The 22,536-nt window shown below is 38.6% G+C and overlaps 1 protein-coding gene and 1 pseudogene across 7 annotated transcripts in view; both read left to right on the top strand.

Moving 5' to 3' along the window:
• Positions 1–22,536, top strand: part of LPAR1 (lysophosphatidic acid receptor 1) — a 154,579-nt gene that overhangs the window by 73,058 nt on the left and 58,985 nt on the right. The gene's annotated exons all lie outside the window — the stretch shown is intronic.
• LOC132367937 (ADP-ribosylation factor-like protein 2-binding protein) lies at positions 6,838–7,340 on the top strand (annotated as a pseudogene).

Raw genomic sequence — 22,536 nt, 5'->3', positions numbered from 1 at the left:
GGACAGGTTTTCTGGACAGGGCATTCCAGCATCCCAGTCTCATTGCTCTCTTTTGTCAGCATTTCCAACAGCATCATCTTATCTACACATCTTCCCTCTTATACAAGCTACTATCAGCTGGTGAGTAATGTAAATATTTTTAAATGACTCATTTAATGAAAATGTTTAGCACCGCCCTAGGTAGAAAGAGGTCATATTTAGTATAACCACTTGGGGGAATATATACTCTTGTAAAGTCTCTGTGGGAAAGTAAATTGGTCCAGTCACTCTGGAAAGTAATTTGACAGTATCTGTTAAAATTATAGACCTTTGCATATGCTCTGTTCCCATCTTGGTACCTATGTTAGAAACACGTGAGTCCAAGAAGATGTGCAGGAAGATATTCATTGACGCATTCATTGAAGGCCAAGAAGTACAAAACTTTCTAATATTCAATAGTAGAAGGACTTAATATAGTCGGTCATGTTGATATGATTTTAATACTGCAGTTAAATGATGGATATCTGTCTATCTCAGCACAGCTCTGTCTCCTCAAGATATCTAGTGGAGTGAAAAGAAAGCAAGATGCAGAATGAAACTTACAGGAAGATATCATTAAAACTATGAAACAAGACCATATGTTTTTAGGGATAAACATATGGTACATTATGTAAATGCGTATAGTGAAAAATCTGTAACACACATTGTCAACGGGAAAGAGATTGTCCCCAAGAGGGCAAAAATTGGATCTTGGGAGATGAAAAATCCCTCCAGAGCTTAACCTTGCCCGATGAAATCCTATTCCTTAGTACTTATAGGGAGAATTTGAACTTAATTAAAATTTCCTCCTTGAGCGTCACCAATAGAAAAAAAAAAAGTTAAGAAACACTGGTCCAGAAGGATACACAAGGTTCTTCAGTCACATTGCCTAGGTTCAAATCCTGGCTCCAGTATTTCGTAACTGAGCCTGTTGGGGGAGAGGAGAAAAGGTATTCACTCTCTCAGTGCCTTGGTTTCCTCATCTGCAAAATGAGCATCATCATGAAAAAGTCAACTTCATAGGGTGGTTTTAGGGTTGAAATGAGATCATGTGTGTAGAACTTAGAACAGTGTCTGACACATTGCTCAATACATCTCGGTATTTTTCAGCAAGCACTGTGGCAGGCCTGGGGATGCAAGAGTTAAATAAGATAAAGAAGGCTTTTGCCCTGTCAGAGTTTATAAATGTAGTGGGAAACACACAGATAAGCAAACAAAAAATTAGAATGCTGTGTCACAAATGCTATGATACAGGAAGTATGGGTGCTCTGCGGGTAAAGTGGAACAGCAGAAAAGACGTGTAGAATCAGGGAAGGCTTCTCGAAGGAAGACTGCCAGGTTGGGAGCTTGTGAATGAGGATGAGTTATTCTGGTAAGGGAGAGGAAACAGCCCGTGTGAATGTCAGGTGTCCCAAGGTGCGAGCTCACAGCATTGGGATGTGAGTTCAGGGGTGGCTGCAGTAGACTGGGGTATGAGTTTGTGAGCAGTGATGTCTAGAGCCAGCTCTGCCAGCTCACAAGATCTGATTGTTCAACTTTCAAAGGGATTTCGTGAGCCAGTTGACTTCATGCTTATAGCCTGAAATCAGCCAGGGTGGAGTATTTACACCACAGAAATTGGCAAACACAGGCCCTCATTCCTGAGCACCCATTGTTAAATACTTATCGGCATACTTAAGGTTGTAGAAAAGGTAGATGTGTTAGATTACAAAGTTGGAGAAGGTTTTGCAGGGTCTCGGAAGCCAAATGAAGGTATTTAACATTAACCTCAAACAAGCCTGCGTAGCTCGTGTGCCTTAGACCTGGGTTCAAACCTTGACTATTAACAACTGCGTTGAACCAATTAATTAATGAATCTCAACCAGGGAAATGAGTCCCATGATTCTCACCATGTGTTGGGAACAGTAGTAGCTTCTGATAGTTGGGGGAACTCAAGCCCTCTTGGAAGGAGTCGGCTGTAAGCTGGGGTGTTAGGTCACAGAGAGAGGCAGCTTACCCTTCCGGAGAGATGCAGATCATTGGGTCACTTGGTTCCCAGGATCCTCTCGCCCATGATGAGCATCTTGATTATATGTCAACTCTTCACATGTAATTTGTGCAGTCAGATTTTAATCCGAGGCTGATTTGCCCTTGCCCCCAAGCCTGTATTCATGTAATCTCTCCTATTATCAAGTTTTCCCCAGGTTCAGAGAAGGTAAAAGTAATTTAAATACAGCATCTCCTTAGGCAAGGCGTAATAAGCTGTTCACTCAATCAGCTTCACCCGGTATTGTCTGGCACATCAACTTGCATTCTTTTAGAGTGAATTCAGGGACCTGTGCAAAGATAAACCCACATTCAAGTGTGAAAGGCCTGACAATCCTTTCCTAAGACAAAAACAACAATTTAAAAAAAAAAGCTTTTGGTTTTGTTTGGTACTCTATTCATTTGGTAACAAAGAGCATTTTTCTAATCAAGGCTGCCTATTACTAGATATAAACTAATTAATATGAACAAAATAGCTGGTGATTGTTTCCAACAATAATAGGGAAGAAAGGTTCATTGTCACTCTTGCTGGAATTGCTGTTTAGTCAGTGAAAGATACGCCTGGTGCTTTGAAGTGGGCCAAGTTTGTATTCCCTGCTTGACTCCTGCCTAGACTGTAAGATGGATTTTTGTTTGCTCACGCTGGGAGAGACAGCACCTTGTTCTGAAGCTAGATGAATACTGAGGCGAGACTGGGCTTAGCCGCAGCAGGAAGGCTGTGTTTGGAGCTGCTTTATAGTTCCGCTGGTCCGGATAAAGAGCACCCAAACGAGGCTCCGGAGATGTTTGCAGACAGGAACATGTTCGTGCTTTGGTTAAACTAATGTGCTCTTACCCTGTGGGGATGGGAGGGGATGGAGGTAGAATAGGTAACCAATGACCATTTTCTGTTTCTAGAACAATGCTGTTTAGCAGGACTTGAACCGTGGTTCATCCAGTTACTGTGGGTGGAGTATGGATTAAAAGTTTTATTTTCTTTTTGAATGGAGGGGTCAATAGTTCAATCCATGAATGGGTGGTTTGGGCTCTCTCAAACCGACTGGTATTAGAGATCAGAAGAGGTGTTTAAGAACTTCAAAGGCGTTCGGATCTCACACCTGTGATTCCAGTAAGGAAGGAATCTTTGCCATCAGTATTTTACACGGTATTTCATTCTGTCTCATTTGCTAAGTGGCTGTCTTGGTTTCAAGCCAAGGAAACGAAGATATTTTGATCCCTTCAAGTGATGTCCCGTAGCTTTCATTAAAGATGTGAATTTGGGGCTTCCCTGGTGGCGCAGTGGTTAAGAATCTGCCTGCCAATGCAGAGGACACGGGTTCGAGCCCTGGTCTGGGAAGATCCCACATGCCGCGGAGCAACTAAGCCCATGAGCCACAACTACTGAGCCTGCGTGTGTAGAGCCTGTGCTCCGCAACAAGAGAGGCCGCGATATTGAGAGGCCCGCGCACCACGATGAAGAGTGGCCCCCGCTCGCCGCAACTAGAGAAAGCCTGAGCACAGAAACGAAGACCCAACACAGCCAAAAATAAATAAATAAATAAATAAATAAATTTATTTAAAAAAAAAAAATGTGAATTTGGGTAGATGCTCAATGTCTTCAACTTCATCAACAGATTTGTTCCCCTAGTTCTTACCCAGTTCTCTGATATAACTAACAAGTAGGTCTCTACTTGGTGTCTGCTGGAAGACAGGTGTTTTTGAACATCATTACTAATAGGTATTTAGAGGTTTTATTTCTGATATTAGAGAGTGGATACATTTAGATTGAAGCAGTTGAATTCCATGTTCAGTGGGTTGTGTTTTTTGAGATTGAAAGACTTCTGTTTTTTTTTTTTTTTAGAACTTTGTATTATGCAGTTTTCAAACATTCACAGAAATCAAAAGAATAATATAATGAATCCCAACATAGCCATCACTGAGATTCAACAGTTATTAACATTTGGCCAAACTTGCTTCACCTTCTCCCATTTTGGGGGGATGAAATATTTTAAAGCAAATCTTTGGCATCCTGTTATTTTATCTCAGTCCTCATACATCAATATGCATCTCTAAGAAAGAATTCACTTATATAACCACAGTCCCGTTCTTACACATAGCAAAATTAAAAACAACATTTTAATATCATTTTCTACTGGTCCATATTCAGAATTTCCCAATTGCTTTTCTCAAAAGTGTTTTTGCAGTTGGTATGTGAAGTGTTATCTTTTAAAAACACTGATTAGATCAGTTTACTCTTCTGCCTGAAACTACTCAATGACTTTTTAAGGTTTAAAAATGGAATTGTTGCATGTGTTAAATTATCAGTCCCTAAAGTAAGGGATCATGGCTATCTTGGTAGTAACTTTCTTTTGGACTAAAGTGTGAGCAATTACTTGTAGTATGAAGTATGTTTCCAGTGCCACATAATGAAGACATAGTGTGGTCTGGCTTCACCTACCCAGAGAAAAGAGAATGCGTGGGCTTAGATCCAGGTGAATTTTGGCTCAAATATAGGTTTAAATCCCTTTCAATATAGATCTCTCTTCAGCTAATTCTTTTTTCTTAATGTCTAGAATTCCAATAATATACACTGTGCTCACAGATTTAAATAGCAATATATCTGCTAGGTGCTTTGTACAGTATTAACCTCTTAATAGATCCCTGACATCTGTTAGTTCCTTCCTTTTTCCCCATAATTATTCCCCATAGTTTTTTGTAGGGAGTGAGTGGTTATCTCTACATATGGCCTGTGTGTATGACGCGCTTATGTGTAGTATGCCAGAAGATCCATCAGAGGAAAGCCAAGTTGGATAAACACTCTAAGGAAAACTCCAGTGTATTGCCAGGAATAAATGCGTGTGGAGATAAACACTGAGATTTCTGACTTACTCCATCTTGAACCATGTTTCTATTAGAAGTTAAATTTGTTCTCATATTGCAATTTGAATTCATCTCTGCCCCCTTTTGTGTTTATAAACACAGATAAAGTTTGAGAGGATATCTTATTTCAGAATCCAAGGGCACATTTGGAGTTTTCTATTCATAAGACAAAATTTTACTGGGATACCTAGGGTAAACCACAAATGAGACCTTTCATGTTTGTTTCTTTTTCTTTCTAATTGGTTTAGTCTTTAATGATTAATGGAGCCAATTCTTTATCCTTCAAAGTGATGTGGCTTCCTCCCTCTTACTGCCCATGATGGTGCTCTTGGCCTATTTTCCTTTTTACACTCCTAGCTTCTCCAGTTATTTTTCTTTGAACTTTAGTTGCAGCTATTCCATGAGTAAATGCTAAGGTGGGAAAATGCCCTGCTGTTTTTACCAGCTGAGGAGATGGTAATCAGAGGGTCCAGGGGATCTTTGTCTTTTGAGAACTGTACCTTGCTGTAATAAGACTGTCATTTAAAAATTCCACCTTCATTTGCTGCGTGATGATACTACCATTTGGTAATCACATAGCATCCCTTAAAGAACTGCCTGTAAGTTAGACTTATTCCATTTCGTAAATGATCATCCTGGGCAGGCTCAGGCTGGGAGAGGAGTGATAGTGGGTTGTTATCTGCTCCTTAACATCCGATAAAATGTTTCTGAAAGGGCCATGAGAGGGATGAATTCCTGAAAGGCAAGGTTAGGTATTAAGCAACTTTCAAAGATTCAGACAACCTTTGGGAGCAAGAGCGCCTGTCCTGTAGGAAGAGGGATAGGGTATGGTTGTTGGTGAACGAGATAGCTGCCCGATTTAAAAGTATTTGCACTGAGATGAACTTCCACCAGCCAGCATAGGGAGGTTTGAAGCCTTAGTTCAAGCCTGGGAGAAAAAGTCATTCATCTGGATTCAGGTTTGGGCCCCAACTCCAAGGGCTTTGCATATTCTAGAACTCTGTTTAGCATTACCTTAACTGTGGTTGATCAAGTTACTAAAGTCACCTGGCAAAAACAAAGGGCCCAGGAAGAAGCCCAGCCCTATGGCCTGTGCTCTGGGCTTACCTCTGACATGCTGGTTTGTATATGGATGCACAGTGGGAACTCAGGACTCAGAGGTTATGGTCAGGCATAGATGTGACAAGTCCAGATGGAGAGACTCAGCTGCTGGTCAGCTCACTGTCTCATTCAAGACCAGCTTGGAAAAGCAGAGCAACACAGCCTGCAGCTGGGAATTCAACTCTGTATCAGCGGAGAAAGAAAAGGTAGAAAGAACAAGGTGGCGAATGACAGGGAATCTGCGAGATTGTAGTCCTGTTATGCCAAGATGTGTAACTCAAATGATGTATCTGGAATACACATTTATTCTTGTGAGAACTTTTCTGCATGATTTTTTTCTCAAAAATATTAAAAAATTGCATTAAGTATTTAAAATATTAAAAACTGCCTCTTTTCAGTTGCACATCTTATTGCTTTCCTCTAAGCTAGTCACGGAAAAAGCATCGAGAAGCTGTTTGTAAGAATAAGAGAATACAGTAAGTATGGGCAGTAGAATACAACAAGAACTTAAAGAATAGATATACAAATCTGATTTTTTAAAAATTGAGAAGCGGGGCGCGGTAACGGACGCCTGGACCCCGCGGCGGCAGCGGCGAGTTTAGTGAGGCCTGGCAGGGCTTAGAGGCCCGGCCGGCGCGTGGCCGCAGCCGCGGAGCCTGAGGCCGGGGCGTCGTGCGCAGGCGCTACCCAGCTGGGCCGTGAGCCGCCGGCGGCCTCGGCGGCGAGGCCTTCCCGATGCCGGTTGGGGCTCTGCGGCGCAGAGCGGAGGATGCGCCCGGGCCGCGGGCGGGGTAGAAGGCCGGCGGCCAGCTCCCCCCGAGCGCGGTGGATGCGGCGGCGGCGGCAATGGATGCCCCAGAGGAAGAGAGCTTCCCGCTGCCCGTCTCTTCGCCTCTGATGCAGAATTTGGTGCTGTGGTTGGATATTAAGAGGACATTATCATGGATGGTGAGTTCCAGCTATTACAGAGGAATTGCATGGGCAAGTACTACCAGGAGTTTGAAGACACAGAAGAGAGTAAGCTCACCTACACACCTACTTTTAACGAATATATTTCTTTGGTAGAAAAGTATATAGAAGAACAGCTGTTGGAGCGGATTCCTGGATTTAACATGGGGGCTTTCACTACAACTTTACAGCACCATAAAGATGAAGTGGCCGGTGACATTTTCGACGTGCTTCTCACGCTTACGGATTTTCCAGCTTTTAAAGAAATGTTTCCGGACTACCGAGCAGAAAGAGAAGGCTGGGGACTGGACTTAAGCAGCGGTTTAGTGGTGATTTCATTGTGCAAATCATCTTCTATGCCACCTTCCCAGAACAATCTGCGGCACTAGGTCCCACCTGCAGGTAATGGGATCTTTCTAGACATCACCAGGCCAATAGACTGGGAGAGGCTTTGGCTAATGATGTCAGAAGAATACGTCTTGGAAAGACTGACTCTGTTCTGCAGCTCTTCACTAGTGTTAAGTACTGATGGATCAGAAGAAAATTACCTGACTTCCTGGACGCGTTCTTGTCTTCGGTAACCCTAGTACTCCTCCCTGAGTAGACACCTCTCGCAGGAGCTTCTGAGTCTGGCTCCTGCATGAAGCCCAAGACCAGCATTCCACCTGGGGGGCACTTCCTCAGCATACATGTTGGTGTGCCCATGTTGGAAGAACCCTATCACCAACTCTCTTGGGCCAGCAGGCATTGCATGTCCCACCAGGCTTTTTGTGCACTCACAGCTTTTTATATGGGTCAGAGTTTCAGTCCTGCAGCCTCAGTGGGGTTTTTGACTGGGAGTATTTATCTAGGGGTTAACTCAAGCTAGCTGCCCATCTTAAGATTTCTGAAAATCCTACTGTCACAGCTAGTCTTGGCCGTAGGAATCAACTTAGATTTCCTTTACCTAAAAGGTACATGTGAAAATCAATTCCTAGTCTTACAGGTACAGTCCTTGTATCACTGTCTTCTACTGGTCCTGATGTAGTCCCATTGTTTCTATAACTCTCGTTTACGTGTTTTTTAAAAAATATTTTTATAGATGAATACTCAGGCTAACCTAGTGGATATAATCTTGGAACTTCCATGATTCCCCACTTCAAGATCAAAGTATTATATGCTGTGTGCTTTTTAGCTGTTAGTGCTATGAAAGCAAACATGCTTGCTACGTTGGTGTTCCTATTTTACTGGGCACCAATGAATGTATGCTGGAAGTAGTCTGAAAGGTTTCCTTTCTTAGAGCATGTTAGTGTTTGTGCAGGTTTGCTTAAAACCCTTTCTGTGTAAAACAGCTCCTTAGGTTTTCTGTTGGGGTAGGGGCTCTGCACTTACTTCTTACTGTCAAAATAATCCTACCAAGATAGTGTTCCACTGGTCTAGCTCAGTAGGAGGTAGCAAACAGCTTTACTGGTCATCTGTCTGCTTGGATTTAGTACACTGGTTTAGTACAATGTTTGATAGAACATTACTGACAAAACATGGATGTCATATCTCTAGAAAGAAAAACTGTAGTAGTTCAATTCCCAATGTGTACCTTAGTTGTTATTTAGTTTGTTTTTATTTTTATTTTTAAAGTAAAAATAAGAATCCCTGCTGACTTTTCACTTGGCTGTTCTAGTTTTAAAGGATGAGCTATATAGGCTGTGTGTTTTTCTGTACCGATGTGGCGCTTATTAAATACTTTTTACCATGAGTAAACATAAAATAAATAATAAAAAATTGAACACCTAAAACTAATACAATGATCTATGTCGGTTATATCTCAATTTAAAAAACTGTTAAATGAGAAAACTACCCAAAAATCCTGTATACAAATGCCTTAAAAGTATCAAGTATTTAAGAATAACTCTAATAATAAAATTAGTATAAGAACTCTGAGATTATTTATAAAACCTTATTAATAGACATTAAAGAAGACTTAAACAGAGAGATACCATGTCAATGGATTGTAAGATTCATTGATTTCATGTCAGTTCTCTTTAAATGCATCTGTAGGTCCAATGCAGTCACAATAAAAATTCCAAAAAATTGTCTTGAAACCTCACGAGCTGATTCTAACATTCATATCAAAATACAAAAGGTCAAAACTAGCCAATATCATCTTGAAGAAGATGACCTAGGTGGGAAAAAGTGATCTTCCAGATATCAGAATTTATTATAACATTATAATAAATAAGTCAGTGTGGTATTTGTATAGGGATAGATAAACCATTGGAAGAAATAGAGCCTAGACACCAGTCCACACGTATTATTGTAAAAAAAAAATGGATTTGAAACAAGATAATAAAGAAAGATATTCTGTTCTTAGCCTATGGAAATAAAAAGGGCCAAGAGAAAATAATTTTCTTCATTGGATGAATTATTTAATTATCTTGTTTTGATCTGTGAGTTCAAGAAGGGTGCATTTTAGAGGTGGTGTTTGGTTTATGAAGGTTTAAACCCTCTGGGTTACTTGATTTAAAAGTTTCAGGAGAAATGGATGTTACAGAAACTGAATAATAACTCAGTCCTTAAAAGGTGGTGTTTTTCTCTCTGTGTTACAGATGAGGAGACTAACTCCTAAGAGGAGAGTGTTAAGTAATTTATTGAAGTCATATTAGTAAACAAAACAACTGGAATCTGAACCCAGATCTCACCAATTCTGGGGTCTAAGCTCTAAGCTAATAATAAGCTTAATAATAAGCTAATAAGCTCTAATCTGTAATGTTATCTCCCAGACCCTTTGCTGTCTCCCAGGAAATAGGAATGTTAAGTGAAGCATGATCACGTATTTCAGTTTTTATCCGTTAATCATTCTTTGGGCCTGGTGGAGCCTAGCTATAGCGCTCACTACTTTTCTTCCCCTCTGCTTCCTTCACCTCCCTGCTTTATTGACAACAGAACCCATTTGCTTTGACTCCGACTGAATAAGCTGTTTGTTATTTTAAAAATATGTCGGGATATAGGTATATGTATAGCTGATTCACTTTGTTATACAGCAGAAACTAACACACCATTGTAAAGCAATTATACTCCAATAAAGATGTTAAAAAAAATATGTCAAGCATACAGAAAAGTGTAGAGAGTGTTATAATACGATAGGATGTCTATTACCCAGCTTTTAAAATGTTAACATTTTGATGTAATGGCTTCAGAATCTTTTGGGTGAAGATGGTCAAAAGGTACAGACCTCCAGTTGTAAAATAAAAAAGTCCTGGGAATGGAATGTACAGCATGGTGACTATAGTTAATAATACTTATATTGCATTATTGAAAGTTGCTGAGAGTAGATCTTAAAAGTTCTTATCACGAGAAAAATTTTGTAACCATGTATGGTGATGCTTGTTAACGAGGCTTATTATGGTGATCATCTCACAATATATACAAATATCGAATCATTATGTTGTACACCTGAAACTAATGCTATATGTCAATTATACCTCAATAAGAAAATATCTTAGGCTTTAATAAATAAAACAAAGAACCATTATAGATAAAGTTGAGCCCCTTGTACTCCTTCCCAATTCTATTAACCTCCGTCTTGACTCAGACCATAAATATTGTTATTTATCATCTCCCCGCATGTGTTTGTGGGTATATACATATGTGAAGAAAATGTTTAAACAATATATAGTGTATTTTTGTAAGTTTTTTACATTTCTAAGAATGGTGCACTGCATGTATACTTTGCAAATTGCTTTAGTCATTAGCATACGTAAAGCTCTACTTTGTTCATTTTGACTGCTTTATAGCATACCCTTTTGGTTATTTTGCAGTTTATCCATTCTCCAGTTGACAGATATTTACATTGCTTCTAATATTTTGATATTATAAAAGAGTGGCAATGAAAATTCTTGTATATGTCTCCTTATGCACATGTGTGAGTTTTTCTGGGGTTAGAGTCTCTCAATCATGTGTATGAACATGTCCAATTTAAGTGGTTTTTGCCAAACTGTTTTGCAAAGCAGTTGTACTGAAATTTTATTCCCACCATAACTGTATGACAGTCTTCGCCAACTCTTGATATTTTCAGACTTGTTAAATTTTGCCCACCTGATGGAATGATTAATTGGGTCTGACGGCAGTTTGTATTTAACTTTCTTTGATTCCCCGGAAGGGTAATTATCTGTTCATGTGACGACTGGCCATTTAGTTTTCCTCTTCTATGAATTGCCTGTCCCCGTCTTTGCCTATTTTGCTAGTGGATTGTTTGACTTTTCTGTTTTGATTTGTAAACTAAGCCTTTTTTATGTGCATTGCCAAACTTTTTACTATTCTTCAGCTTTTCTTTTCACTGATTAGGAAGTCTTTTCCTGCACAGAAGTCTTGAATTTTGTCAATGTTTTGGTCTTGTTTAGAAAAATCCCCCTATTCACAAATTATAAATATATTCTTTATTTGCTTTTTACATATGTCTTTATATCAACTGAAATTGATTTCTGGGTATGATATGATATGACATAACAATCAATTTGTTTTATTTTTTCATATAGATGAACAGTTACACTGTTTTCCCCATTGGTGGGTAAAGCCATGTCTCTTATATCGAGTTACCATGGAAATGTGTGTTTCTGGTTCTTTATTCTATTCCATTGGCTGTTCATGTTTTTCTGTGCCAATATCATGTCTTACTATTATCACTTTAAAATAACATATGCTTTTCCATAGGGCATCTAGTTCTTTGTTTTCCAAGTTATCTTGGATACTCTGGCTCTTCTGTACTTCTGTAGCAGTGTTCAGGGAGCCTGTCAAGCTTCGTGAAAAACCCTTTTGGGATTTTCATTTTATTGCATTGAATTTATATATTAATTTTGGGAAAATTGGCATCTTAACACCTTTTTCTGTCCATGAAATAGTATCTCTTCAGTTATTTAGGTTTCGCTGTAAGCTTTTGAATATTTAGACTTATTCCTAGATACATTAGACCTTTTGTTATTGTAAATGGGTTGTCCTTGAAATAGTAATTAAAAATTTTTTTTCTGGTGTTTCTGTAGGAACACAGTTGATTCATGTGGCTTGATAGTTAATCCAGCAAATTTACTAAACTCTGTTAGTACAGTTTGTTTATATATTATCTTGCATTTTATATGTAACTGATTAATCATTTGTGAAAAACAGTAAGTTTTTCTTTTCCAATTCTTTCCTTTTTTTTTTTTCCTTATTGTTTTGGCTATAATCACCAATACATGCTAAAAGCAACTGGTGATTGAATCACCTTTGTTTTGTTTCTGCCTTAAAAGGGAATATTTCCATCAAATATGACAATTGCCATACATAAACCTTTTACCAAGTTAAGGAAGTTTCCTTCTAACCCTAGATTGCCAAATTATCATGAAAGGATATTTAAATTTACCAAACGCGTATTTCCATTTCTAGTGAGATGATCATTGGCCTTTCTTCTTTCCTTGAATTTGTTCGTGTGGTGAATTCTATTACCAGATTTTTAAATGTTAAATCATCTTTGCATTCTGGAATAAGCTCTATTTAGTCACACCTCTCTCTCTTTCCCTATATAGATCTAGATCTAGATATACAGATATAGAAACTATATTTTATTTAGGAACTCTTCATTTATGTTCTTAAATAATACTGGCCAGTAATTTATTTCACTCTTAATCTCCTTTTTGTTCTTGTACCGTGGGTATGCTGGCTTCATACAAATATAACCAAATAAACTGAGAATGGAAAATCAAAACAGTAATATGAGGTAATTTTAGGTAGGTTTCAAAACAAATGGAAGTAAAATGCTGAACCACAGTAACATGGGAACCAGAGGTGTTGGAGTGAAAGCTCATCAAGGGAAGAGGATTACCTTTAGACTTCAAGTCAAGTATGCATGTTAAAATATTAAAAATAAGCATTAAAGAATAGAAATGGAAATGTAACTGGAACCAGTTGAAGTGGAGAAGGGAGAATGCAAAACCTCAGTCGGTTCAGTCTTGTCTTTAGTCTGATATTCTTGGGTTCTATCCTACTGTGTACTGTTCTGCCGATTCTCATACATGGTATCCTTCCTGTGTGTTTTTAGTCTTTGGGATGATGAATTCATCATCAGTGGGGCTGATTCGAGAGAATCCTGTGTGGCTGTATTGAGGTCTGGCCCTCTGGAGAGGTTTGATGCTTGCTAGTGCCAGCACGTGGATGGGAGGGGGGCGGAGATATCACAGGCTAAGGACTGTGGTTTGTGTTAATTTCTCCTCCTGTGGGTTCTCAGATTTGGCAAAGGTCTAACTTCATTCTCAGACTTGGCAGAAGGTCTAATAACTTCAAATCCCATCTTGATTGGGAAGGGAGGGGTCTTGATTTCTGAAGGGAGTCTTTTAATTTATTTATTTCCCAACCTGGAGCCTAAGCTAAGACAAACTTCCTTGTTTTCCCCAGTGCACCTGGGTAGATTGTTTTTTCTGTTCCACTCTTTTACTGATAGGGAGATCTTCAAGACTCCTGGCTTAACTATTGGGTCTCAGTTCTAAGTCACTTCCTCAGTCAAGGCCAATGGCTCATTTTCTTTTTCTCAGTAATATTTAATGCCCTGTCTCCATGATCTTGACAGTCTGCTGCCAGGGCAGCCTATCACCTCAGTTTGCTGTTCCCTTTTAGCTCAGCAGTGCATCTAAAACACTATATTTTTCTCCAGCATGTCTTAGTGTTTTTAGGCTTGTTTGTTTGTTTGTTTGTTTTCCATTTCTTCCTCTTGGGCCCAGACTCAAAATTCTCTCCGGAAATTCAACTGATATGATGTCACTCACTCAGCCTGTTACAAGGGGCCATAACAGATATGAAGTATTTTTATTGATTTACACTTTGTTTTCCATAGTTTTCTTTTTTACGTGTGTCCATCATATTCACGTACATTGTTATGTATAAGAAGTAGCATTTTATGTACTTTTTCAGGTAAAGTTTGAAAAATCTAGTAGTTGCACATTCTTCAGCTACTTTGAGGATAACTTTCTAACTTTAGAACATTTTTAGTTTGCATCAGCATTGTTTTGTGTCCTATTTTCTGATTATAGTGGTAGATCATTCCTTTTTTTTCTTTTTATTGTTTCTAATTTGAGACTCTAAAAAGTGTGAGAACTATTTTTCTTGTTAATAGAGACTTAATTGCATTTAATTAAATTATGTGCCCTCTCTTTTCAATCTTTTTTTGGTGGGGGGAAGAGGGAGGAAATGTGTGGAAGGTCTGATTATTTTAGATTTAAGAACTAGAATTGAAGAGCCCTTAGAGATATCTTATTTCACAAATGAGAAATTGACACTTAGAGCAGTTATGAGACTTACCAAAGACCAGATTAGCTGGTGAGTATCAGAATCAGGAAGAAGTCCTCACCCACTCCATTGTTGTACTTTAACAGAAGTGGGAAACCAAATTGGCTTGATTTAGATCTTATTACTGGTCCTTTATTCAGTATAAATTAAAATCTCCCTTTAGGATGTCAGTAGAGTACATATTTACATTCTTATCTAAATGCTTACTAAATCATAAAGGTTTAGTTACCAGTTCGTGAGATTGTGCTAAGTGCTCCCTTCTCCACTTGGCTAATGAAGATGTAGTTGTCTTTCAGGAGATTAAAAGCCACACTGGGGGCTTCCCTGGTGGCGCAGTGGTTGAGAATCTGCCTGCCAATGCAGGGGACACGGGTTCAAGCCCTGGTCTGGGAAGATCCCACATGCCGCGGAGCAACTAGGCCCGTGAGCCACAACTACTGAGCCTGCGCGTCTGGAGCTTGTGCTCCGCAACAAGAGAGGCCACGATAGTGAGAGGCCCGCGCACCGCGATGAAGAGTGGCCCCCACTTGCCGCAACTAGAGAAAGCCCTCGCACAGAAACCAAGACCCAATACAGCCAATAAATAAATTAAAAAAAAAAAAAAGACTATATTATTAAAAAAAAAAAAAAAAAAAAAACCACACTGGATGGACCGTGAGTGACCCCACACCAGGCGCCCAGGTGTTTCATGTTGGTACCCCTGGAAGGCATAGCGTAGCGCAGTGCCATGCCCATATCTGGCATTCCAGAAATGTTTGTGAATGTGCCAATGAAGAAATGAAGTGCATAGCGAAGATGAACACCCTCTGTGTCTCTTTAGAGTTCAGGCTTGGCAGAGTTGTTATGACTTCTTTTGAGATGACACGATAGGGTGAGGTAAATTTTTGAGATTTGGAGCATCTGTTCTGTAGAGCAGCCAATGAGGCCTCCTCCCTCCACCCCATCGTCCTGAAATGTAATTGGTGGATGTGCAAAGGGCATGAATGTGGACTTCTCTTTTTAGCTTTGAGGACAATGTATTTTTGGAATCATTCTATTTTGTTTATGTCTTTGTTTCTTGAGCAGGGCGGAATTCCGTAACTTATTACAGAGAAATTTCTAATTATAGTTATTGGCATTTTGGAATTATGGACTTTAAAAAAGTATTTGAGTTTTGTCTGATTATATTCTTGTTTCCCCCTAAATTTCTTGCAACAGATACTTCTTTTCTAAAGAAGAAAAGAAAACCATTTATAGTCTTACCTATATAAATTTCACAGAATTGTCATTCTATACATTGTTTTTTTACTCTATTTTCTCCAGTAATATGAAAAGTAATCATCTTACTTTTAGTATATTAACTACTCAATTTGGTGGCTTTTGAATCGATTATATTGAAACTTATTTTTGAAAATTATTGTTACAATTTAAATAGTATGTTTTGATTCATACCTGAGTAATAAGAGAAAATGAACAGATATTTCCATACTTCTCTTCCCCCATTTTTAAGTTCTTATTGATACAGTTATTCCAGATTATTATTAATTTATTGTCTTTATAATAAGTATACCCTCAAGAGTTATTTTTGATATTTGCTTTGTTTTATAACCATTTGGAGAGCAATTACTTAGACTCAATTTTGTTTTGTGTATTTTTGATGCTTGCTGCCAGTCTTTTTATTCTATTGTGGTTTTTATTTTTACTTTTTTCATGGCTTACTTGCATTTGTATTTTCTTTAGGAAGGAAATGTAGATGATGATCTTTCTGAGCTCCCACATCTCTGGGACTCTTCTTTATTATCCCCTGTGAGAACATCAGTATAGTTGGCTGTGGAATTTATGGATCTTAAACATTTTCTCCATATAATGGAGATTTTTTCCAAATTGAAGTATAATTGAAATAATGGAGATTTTGATTGGTTGTGTTCTATCTTTTGGAATTCTACAGCAGAAGCTTAGCAATACCATATTTTCTCTCTCTCAATATTTGATTTGTTTGCTTTTTGTTTGTTTATTTTTTTATATTTTTAGAGTTTCGAATGTTAACCTTGAGATTCCAAAATCTAACCTAGCTGTATCTGAATTTTAGTTGATTTTAATCAACTCTTTTGTAATTTATGTAAACTTAAACCAGTAATCTGAGGTCTTTCTCTTTAAGCAATAACTTTTCTTATGCTTCAAGCTGTGTTACTTAAGCTTTGTCCTAGTCTTACTTGGAAAGCTAGTTATGTTTGGAATTTTTTTCCTATACGTGCCTTTTTTCCTTTTATTCTTACCTCTGACCATCTTCTCTGAGCACTGAGTAAAATTCCTAAGTTTGTTTTCTATTTGCCATTTCAGTTTTCTGGAATTTTTATACTTCATTTCATTGCCTGAATTATTGTTTTTAATTGAGAAATGGTTTTTCATCTCTTTGGTGGGCACAGTGATGAAGTTCTAATGATGTCCATTGCATACTTAATCCTGGAACCACTGAATAGGCTAATTTACATGGCAAAAGGGGCTTTTCAGGTGTGATGAAGTTCAGGATTTTGTGATGGGGAGATTATCCTAGGTTATCTGGGAAGGTAATCACAAGGGTCCCTAAATGTGGGAGATGGAGGAAGAAGAGTCAGTGTTAGAATGATGTCAGTGTGAGAAAGACTTGGCTGGCCATTTCTGGCTTTGAAGCTGGAATGGGGCCAGGAGACAAAGAATGTGAGCCGTCTCTGCAAGTGGAAAAAGGCAGAAAAATTCTCTTCTAGAGCCTCTGGAAAGGAACACAGTCCTGCCAACACCTTGATTTAGCCCAGTGAGCCCCACTTTGGACTTCTGACCTCCAAGACTATAAGATAATAAATTTGTCTTTTTAAGCTACTAAATTTTGTGGCAATCTGTTACAGTAGCAATGGGAAGCTAATATAGTCTCTACGTAGTTTTTTCTGAAAAAAAAATTTTTTTTTTGTCTTCATAATGGCTTGCTCTATTTTCAGTGCTTGTACCCTAACAAAGCATTTTGAGAATACAAATCAGAAATATCCTAGTATTTAATCTTTTCCATTCCCCCCCCCCCTTTTTTCTTTTTTAATAAATCTGCTTCAAAGGGAGGTATTTTCTGTTATTCTTTAGGATGGCCATCTCCTCCTCTGAGATTGCTTTCTCCCCATTGTGTTTGCTAATTTTTTCTGTTTGCCATATCATTATAACCATGACTACCTTAATGTCTTATAGTCCAAGCACAGTTGAATTGCATTCTCTCGGAGCTTGATGTGGGTTTCTGCCTAAATCCATCAGGTCCTGAAAAAGTAAAGAAGCACTTTCACACTACCCTTCTGACTACCATTGAAGATGCTGCCAGGGTGTCCTTCACTTATTCTCCAGATCTGCTGCTTTTTGCAGATAATAGGAGAAAAGTTTTAATTCTTTCAATTCAGTCCTCTTGTACTAAATCTAGCTGAAATTCCTGATTTTTTTCTCAGGTATATTCTACCCCTACTATTTTTAATTCCTGGTATATTTTCTACTGCTTTAATATTTAGCTGGCAATTTGATTAAATATAGAGTTCTTACCCACAATATTCTTAGTATAGAATTTTAAATCTGAAATAGACCTTATGTATAATTTAGTCCAATTTCCTCATTTAACAGATGGTAAAACTGAGGTTCAAAAAATCATGTAAGTTATGTCATTAAATATGATATGGTTTTTATGGTATCACTACTCAATTTTTGAGAGATAAGAGATGGAATAGAACCAGGTCACATGCCATTTGCTGAGTAAACATTGGATACCTTCAGAGAAAATTTGTCAGTTTTATTCATCTTAGCATATTGTGGCTTAAAAAGCCAATTTATACTTTATTTTGTCATTCTTTTTTTTTTAAATTAATTAATTAATTAATTATTTTATTTTATGGCTGTGTTGGGTCTTTGTTTCTGTGTGAGGGCTCTCTCTAGTTGTGGCAAGCGGGGGCCACTCTTCATCGTGGTGCGCGGGCCTCTCACTATCGCGGCCTCTCTTGTTGCGGAGCACAGGCTCCAGACGCGCAGGCTCAGCAATTGTGGCTCATGGGCCCAGTTGCTCCGCGGCATGTGGGATCCTCCCAGACCAGGGCTCGAACCCGTGTCCCCTGCACTGGCAGGCAGATTCTCAACCACTGCGCCACCAGGGAAGCCCCATATTTTGTCATTCTTAATTATATGGTTTTTCTATGTGGGAAAAGCAAAGAAGCTTTTCATATCACTGCTTGACTTTGTTGGCAGTTGGCGTTTAGAAGTTGGAATGCTGTGAAATACTACATGCTTCTTGTTTGATTAAGAAATTTCTTTGTCCCGAGAAAGTAAATGGTTACAGGGGCTAAAGGAAAGAACAAAATTTTGCATTTATATAATATTTATGATTTTTTTTAATATCCTTTGCAGAAAGAAAACTTGTGAAGTGTAAACATTTTTTGAATTATCTTTAATTTATTAAAGCAATCAGTATATATTTAGCATCTAATCTAATAGTTGGATGCTATACAACAGTGAACAAGAAAGCTAGAATCTCTGCCGTCATAATGCTTACAGCCTAGTATGGGGAGGTGTCAATAGATAATGAAGTAATTATTATACAGTGTGGTAAGTGTTATAGGAGTAATGCAGGGAACTGTGGTAGGAGGCACCTTGCCCAGACATGGGAAGATCTGGGGAGAATGACTAGAAATAATAATATTTCAACTGGTACATGAAGAATGAGTGTAAGGTGAAAATGGGGGGAAGATTGTTCTAGGCCAGTGGTATTCAAAGTGTGGTCCTTAGCCCAGGAGTATCAGCATCACGTGGGGCCCCACCTCAGATCTACTAAATCAGATAGATGTGGTCATCAAGCTGTGTTTTACAAACCCTCTGGGTGCTGATGCAGAAAACCTCTGTTCTCAGCGATGCTGAGAACCAGAGGTGAGAGAGAGCACAGTACATTAAAGAGAGCTGAAGCAGAGAGTTTAAAGTCATTAATAGCTTGAGTTGAGGCTGGAGAGACCTGATAAGGAGGCCTGATAAGGTGGTTGAAGAGTATGGATTTTTAGCTTAAGTGCACTTGTTAGCCATTGAAGCGTTTTTAGTAGAGGAACAGTTTGGGCAACTTTGTCTTTTAGAAAGATCACTAGAGAAGAGATTGGTGCTAGGTAGAAAGAACACCTAGGAAGCCAGTGTAGTAGTAATGCTGGTGGCCATGAGGATGGAATAGTAAACAGGTTGAACAGATACTTAGGAAGGAGAAGGTACAGGGTATGGTTATTGATTAAATGATGAAGATGAGGGGAAAAGGAATTCCCACATTTAGCATTCAGGCCACTAGAAAGATAGTGGTTCTCTAGCCTCTGAAATAGTGACTGTGGGAGGAACAAGTTGGGGAAGGTTATAAATTTGAGCTTGGTTTTGAACACAGAGACAGAAGTAATTATGAGGTTGTCAGAGATAACAGTGGGCAATTTGGTATTTGCTTAGAGTTCAGGAAAGAAATAGGGGTCAAATACGTAGATATGGGAGTATTTGAGATATATAATTGAAATCTTGGAGGACATATTAGAAAACTCAATGAAAGTGTGTTGAATGAGAATATAGGGTAGAAACAGTAATGTTGCACAGCGGATGGGGAGCCTCAGAAATGACTGAGAAGCACCAACCAGGGAGAGAGAGAGATCAAGAGCCAGGATAGTATGATGTCATGATAGCTAAAGAAAGAGAATTTTCTAAGAAAGAGGCTCCCAGTCATGTATCTGATGCTTTGAGGGGTTAGTAAGGTGAGGACTGAAAAATTTCCATTGGAACAGCTACCAGATTGGTGTGATTTGGGGAAGTTATGTGAAACTCAAGAATTGACTAGAGTGGATTTGATGGAGGGGAAGGGGGAGAAGCTGTACCATAGGTAATTGAGAAATTTGTGTGTGTCCAGTGAGACACTGGAGAGCAATTGGCTATGAAGGGGAAAAGTCATCAGAGCTGGAAGCCAAACTTGAAGTTATATGGGGATTTCTTTCTTTCTCCCTCCCTCTCTCCCTCTCTCCCTCTCTCCCTCTCTCCCTCTCTCCCTCTCTCCCTCTCTCCCTCTCCCCCTCTCCCCCTCTCCCCCTCTCCCCCCTCCCCCTCTCCCCCTCTCCCCCTCTCCCCCCTCCCCCTCTCCCCCTCTCCCCCTCCCTCCCTCCCTCCCTTCTCTCCTTCCTTCCTTCCTGTTTTTGGTAGAGATTAAACTTACTTGAATATGGATAGGAAAGATTCAAGGGAGAGGAGAAGGAGTGAGGAGGGAACTGAAGAAAGGAAGCAATTTATAGAACAAGATTCTGGAAATAGTAGGAATGGATGGGATTCAGAACACTTGGATGGCAAAGGGTACACCTTTTCCATTGTAACAGAAGGGGAAGAAAAAATAGTTTCTTGAATAGGTAATTTTAAAGGTAAAAGAGTTCCAATCTGATGATTTCTAAGTTTCCTCTTTTGGCAACTGCTGCTGGAGAGAGGGAAGGTGAGACTCAAGAGAGAATAATAAGTTTAGTTACTGTGAAGAAGATACAGAATAATAATTAGGGAGAAAATCAGATTTCTTGTGGCATTAAATTCTCAGTTGAGGCTAGACATCATGAATTTATAGCAGAATCAATCTGCCAGATATGTTGATTTTTCTCTAACATTTCTCAGAAGCCTTGGTGTAGATGTAGAAGTGGGAACCAATTACATCCATCCAAGACTGTTGTTATTCTAAGAAATTGTTACAGAAGTGCAGTGGAGCAAGTAGATTAAAAGATAAAGGTCTCTACTTCCTTATCTGAAACTATAAAATTTAAGAAGGTCTGAAAACTGATGACTTTTTCTTAGTGGCAGAAGTTGCTCTGAATGAATACATATGAGGCTACTTATAACCTTTATTTATCAAACTTAGTGTATATATTCATATGTTTTACTTTAGAGATTAACATGTATCATTATGGAGTGCTGTCTCAAATTTTGATGGGGCTGTTACATCAAACATAGATTATGTCCTCTATAACTGTTCTTAAAACCGGCAAATTTTTGAATTCTGAAGGACACCTGACCTCAGAGTCTTCAAGAAGAGACTGTGTTCTTGTATTAGCAAAAAAAAAAAAAAAAAAGAGGTTGAAACGATATACTATGGAACCTAAGCCAGATAGGGAAAAGGGGGAAGATAGGGAAGTAATCCACTGGGAAAAAGTAGCATGCTTAAGGAAATAGATGGCTTCAAAGAACTGATGTAGGGGGATCAATTGAGAAATTTGGAAGAATGGGGAGGGAGTACTTAGAATGTATAAATTTGGAAGAATGGGAAGAGTAATTAGAATAGAAAGAGTATTAGAATGTATCAATCGATTATTTCCAAAGGGAGACAGTTCTGAGTGGTTACAGAGTCCAGGGTGTGACCTTGGAAGTGGGCAGCTGAGTTGTAATGGAATAGAAAGTCATGAAAGATGAGGTTAAGAAACTGAGAGGCTAGAAAATTAGATGAGATACCAAGAGTAATGGCAAGATTTGGAGTGGAATGGAACATGACAAGTTCTCAGATCGCCATTGAGTGGGGTTCTGTGGAAGGTACATTAGATACCAAGATGTGTAAGACAGGGTCTTCACTCTTCCCCTGGACTATCATCTTTTTAAGAAACAAGGTGGTAAATAATTATACAACGTGGTAAGAGTGATTATTATAGAAGCATGATCTAAAAGCTATTTAGTCTAAATGAGGAAAGAGACCCTAGATGTCTGGACAGATCAGGAGACTAACCATTCAAGAAGAGTTTCACACACTGTTTTGGAACTTTCTGTGTTTGGTAAACATTAAGGCACAACTCACAGATATTCGGTAGAATATTCGATCAAAAATAGTGGTTAAAACTGTCATATTTGCTAGGTAATTTACTAAATGCAGTGTAGGATATGAAGAAAAAGCTTGGATGTGAGCTATCTTCAAGAATTATTCTCTAATTTTAGGAGTCACAGACAAACTTAAGGCTTTAGGAAAGGTGATTTATTCTATTTGATGTGTAATTTTCTAGTTTCTCCGTGTCACTTTTTACTTTCTAATTTTGTTTTAATAGTTTTATCGACGCCTATATCATTTTACTAGAAACTTCCTCAATCCTTTTGAATTCAAGTGAGAGTATAAGTAGTTAAAAAGCAAATATATTCTGATTGATGATGTTAAAAATAAGAAAACACGTAATGAAACATTATCGCTCAACATTTAGAAGGTGTACTTTCAGAGCAGTGTCAAAGTATGAACTGCTCCCTGAAGGTTACATTAGTTACATATTTCTTATGTCCTCCAAGAAGAAGAAGTTCTCAAACGTCACA

This window comes from Balaenoptera ricei, chromosome 6 (assembly GCF_028023285.1).
Source record: "Balaenoptera ricei isolate mBalRic1 chromosome 6, mBalRic1.hap2, whole genome shotgun sequence".
Taxonomy (NCBI): Eukaryota; Metazoa; Chordata; class Mammalia; order Artiodactyla; family Balaenopteridae; genus Balaenoptera; species Balaenoptera ricei.
Note: the sequence above shows the minus strand (reverse complement) of the source record. Positions and strands in the feature narration are given on the sequence as shown.